Here is a 4923-nt window from a genome sequence, read left to right on the forward strand (position 1 = left end):
TTTCAGTCGACCGATCATGCTGGGATACCATATTTCTGAGCCTGATCAGATTTGCCAAAGTTGCTTGTTCAGTCGACCGAACTAAGGTTCGGTCGACTTATAAAATGACTTTTTCGGTCGACTGAACCTCCTATTCAGTCGACTAAACCCTTGGTGAATTGAAGCTTTCTGAGTGCTGGACGCGTGGCCACTGACAGAGCCTGATTCTGAGTTCTGAGTCAAAAGTTATGACCTTTTGAAGCTCAAGGGGGTATATAATTCTGCACCACAAAGTTAGTTCGATATAAAATAGTATTCCTGCAAAACAAATGTTAGAACAGTAATATAGCACAGTAATATAATGCATGAGTATGACAGTTAGGACTTTCTTGATCTCAACTTGGAAACATTCCCGGTTTCTTCAGTTGGATCAGCGACCTAAGGTTGTTCCCTTCGGGAACCCGACCTCACTATCGCTCCTCCAGTTCCTTACCTCAACTTATCTGTCAAACATGGTTCTCCAGACCTGTTTGGACTTTTACCTGCTCAGTATCTGATCGCCTGATCCACAAAGACTTTTCCTACAATATTATATTAGCCAACAACAATAATAATAATACAGAAAACAATAGTAAACCTAAACCTAGATTTACCGATATCCGCTGGTACGGTCGACCGCGCGCGGTCGACCGGAAACCATCCGATCAACCTTGCTTGGAGTTCACTCCTCCAAGACTTCCCGTTACCTAAGGTTTCCACCCACTAGGATTTTCTCAACCTGGCTTCACTCACCAGACTCAGTACTCGGCTACCCAGGGATTAAGTCCTCCAGACCTATCCACCTGGCTTCCGCTATACCGAGATTTTTCCCGACTCAGTACTCGGCTACCCAGGGATCAAGTCCTCCAGACCTATCCACCTAGCTTCCGCTATACCGAGATTTCTACTCTTGCCTAGCCTACAACTAGGACTCAGTCTTCGGCTACCCAGGGATCAAGTCCTCCAGACCTATCCACCTGGCTTCCGCTATACCGAGATTTCTCCCCTTGCCTAGCCTACAAGTAGGACTTTTCATGAACATACTTAAGCATACTTAAACATATTTGTCTGACATTAAAACCTTGGAGGTCGATTGCACCAACACCTATCTCTGGCATTGTCGCTTAGGCCATATAAATGAGAATCGCTTATCCCAGCTCCATAAAGATGGTTTGTTGGACTCATTTGATTTTGAATCATATGAGACATACGAGTCATGCCTACTGGGCAAGATAACCAAGACTTCCTTTAGTGGACACAGCGAAAGAGCGACTAACTTGTTAGGACTTATACATAGTGATGTATGTGACCCTTTCAATGTTACTGCCAGAGGTGGTTATAGGTACTTCATTATATTTACTGATAACTTCAGTAGATATAGTTATGTGTATCTGATGACACATAAGTCACAATTCTTTGAAAAGTTCAAAGAATTCAAGAATGAAGTACAAAACCAGCTAGGTAAGAGTATTAAGATACTTCGATCAGATCGAGGTGGTGAATACCTTAGCTATGAGTTTCGTGACTATCTAGCTGAGTGTGGGATCCTATCCCAACTCACTCCTCCTGGAACACCACAGTGGAATGGTGTATCTGAAAGGAGGAATTGTACCCTCTTAGATATGATACGGTCTATGATGAGTTACACAGATCTTTCTATGTCTTTTTGGGCATATGCTCTAGACACAGCAGCCTTCACACTTAACCGTGTTCTATCCAAGTCTGTAATAAAGACACCATATAGGATATGGACTGGGAGAGATGCCTAGATGTCTTTATGAGGATTTGGGGTTGTGTGGCTTACGTTCGACGTCAAGTCTCAGACAAACTGGGACCCAAATCCGATAAGTGCTATTTTATTGGATATCCCAAGTAAACGAAGGGATATTACTTCTACATCCCAGTCAACACAAAGTGTTTGTGGCTAAGACTGGGGTATTTCTAGAATGAGACTTTGTTTCTAGAAAAACTAGTGGGAGTACATTCAATCTTGAAGAAGTTCAAGATATGGACCATAACACTGAAGCCTTAATGGAAGTTGAACTGGAACCATAAAGTGTTGTGGATGATGAGATTGTTACTCAAGAAGTTGAGGAACAACAACCAGTTCAAGTAGACCTACCTCTTCGCAGGTCTGATAGGGTACGTCGTCAGCCTGAGAGATACTCATTTCTCTTGTCTGACAATGATGACATTGTGCTCGTTGAGAATGAGTCTATCTCCTATCAGGAAGCTTTGATGAGACCAGATTCTGAGTCATAGATAGAGACCATGAGATCCGAGATGGAATCCATGTACACCAACCAAGTATGGACTTTGGTTGATCCACCTGAAGGCGTTAAACCCATTGGGTGTAAGTGGGTCTTTAAGAGAAAGACTGACATGGATGGACTTATTACCTATAAGGGTCGCTTGGTAGCTAAAGGTTTCAAGCAAATTAATGGTATTGACTATGATGAAACCTTTTCTCCAGTAGCGATGTTTAAGTCCATTCGGATCATGCTTGCAATTACAGCATACCACAATTATGAGATCTGGCAGATGGATGTCAAAACTGTGTTTCTGAATGGAAACTTGCTCGAGGATGTGTACATGACATAACCTAAGGGTTTTGTAGATCCAATGCATACTGGTAGAGTATGCAAGCTGCATAGTCCATTTATGGACTAAAGCAAGTTTCTCGGAGCTGGAGTTTTCGATTCGATGATGCAATCAAACAGTTTGGTTTCATCAAGAATGAAGATGAACCCTGTGTCTACAAGAAGGTTGTTGGTGTTGGTACGATTAGCACTAACGGTCTAACTCAGGTTTTGATGAATGACAAATTAGGTTAAGTTAGGTTTGTCGTTATCTAACACTCTGATCGAGTGTGCAGGCGAAGTCCAGACAGGTCGACGGGCTGAACGGATGTCTGGCACGAAGTCCAAGCGGGTTGACGAGCTGACCGTACACTTGGCACGAAGTTCAAATGGGTTGACGGGCTGACCGGACATTTGGCACGAAGTCCAAGCAGGTCGACGGGCTGACCGAACGCTTGGCATGAAGTCCAGCTAGGTCGACGGGCTGACCGGATAGCTGGCGAGAAGTCCAGACGGGTCGAAGGGCTGACCAGACATCTGGCGGGTAAGTAAAGGTAAGTCACTGGAGGGGAGTGACTGTGAGGACGCATTCCTGGGAAGGGAACATTAGGCGTCGATCCGACTTAGATCCATTTCGGATATCTAAGTCGAGATCGTGACTAGATTCCGGTCTCGGAAAGACGGAATCTAAGTCATACTCTTTATGTTGAACTTTTAAACTGTGCTAACACTTTGTTTTGCAGGATATACATTATCTATTTGCCTCGGACTAACCTTATCTTGCAGGAGAAGTCATTCTCTGGAGAAAGGTGGTCCGGGCGCCCGGAGGAGATCCGGGCGCCCGGAGGTCCGGGCGCCTGGAAGGGATCGGGCGCGCGGAGGCAACTTCTATCCAGTTCATGGCGTAGACACGCGGAGCTCACTGGTTGGACCTGCCACGTCACACCAGGGTGCCTGGAAGGGATCCGGGGCGCCCTGAGCCTCCTATATAAGGAAGGTCAATGGCAGAGCTCAAAACAACAACTCTGAATTAACGATCTGCTCTCCTGTGCTTTTACGACGCGGCGATCTCCGACAAGTTCTTTTTTACTATCTCATTTCTAGTTATTGTTGGTTTTTATTTTACTATATAATTCCTGTACTGCATTTGTAAACACCCTTTTTGAATTATTAGTATTTGCCCATCGAAAGCACCTTTGTGTGCGGGCCTTGGAGTTGGAATCGCCAAAGGCTCCGAACCAAGTAAATCCTTGTGTTCTCTTTGGCTTATTCTTTCTTTTCCACTGCGTTTACTCAACGAATTTTCGTAATCGATATTCACCCCCCCTCTATCGAACGATCACGGTCCAACAAGTGGTATCGGAGCAGGTACCGCTTTGATTTGGTGCAACCACCAATCAGACAAGGGGGTGATCTATTTTTTAGATTTCTTTTTCTCTTGCTTTCGGATTTCAGTTTTTCGTATAATTCCAAACTGGTATTATTACCTTTTTGGAAATCTCCTTCTATCGTAATTAAATCTAAATTGGTGCAACACCAATTTAGTTATTTTTATTTAATTCTTCCCGTACTACTAATCCAAGACCAAGTCTTGGAACCTCTCTATTTGTTTTTTTTTTGTGCAGATTAAAATGTCGCAGATTGAGGGCTTCAGCACAGTGCGACCTCTCCTTTTCAACGGGGATGATTTCTCGTACTGGAAGAAGTGGATGGAGGTGTATCTCAAGACAGATTTCGACCAGTGGCTAAGCATCACAAAAGCTTACAAACCGCCAGTTGATAGCTCCGGGAATCTACTGGATCCTGAACAATGGACATCAGACATAAAGAAGAAGGCATCAATAGAGAACAAGGCGATCAATACATTACAATGCGAATTAACAAGAGAAGAGCTGAACCGGGTCGGACTGCATCAGAACGCTAAAGAGCTATGGGATAAATTGATCGAGCTGCACGAAGGAACTAGCGACGCTAAGGTAAAAAAAAGGGATTTATTATTAAATAAATATTTAATATAAAAATGTAGGAAGGATAAACAGCGAGTCAGCTGCACGCGAGGATCAAAGATATCCTCAACGGGCTCCACGCAATAGGCCACTAGATGGACAACAGAGACCTAATCAGGTATGCATTAAACGCATTTCCACATAATAGTTTGTGGGCATCCATCATGGATGCCTACAAAATTTCTAAGAATTTAACTAAACTTAAATTAGATGAATTGTTTTATGAATTGGAGTTACATGAGCAGACTAACATTGGAGCCGAGAAAAGGTGTTGCTTTATATACAGGTTCCTCCAAGAAGAACAAGCCTGAACCTGAAGA

The sequence above is a fragment of the Zingiber officinale genome, chromosome 6A (genome assembly GCF_018446385.1).
Source record: "Zingiber officinale cultivar Zhangliang chromosome 6A, Zo_v1.1, whole genome shotgun sequence".
NCBI classification, from domain to species: Eukaryota; Viridiplantae; Streptophyta; class Magnoliopsida; order Zingiberales; family Zingiberaceae; genus Zingiber; species Zingiber officinale.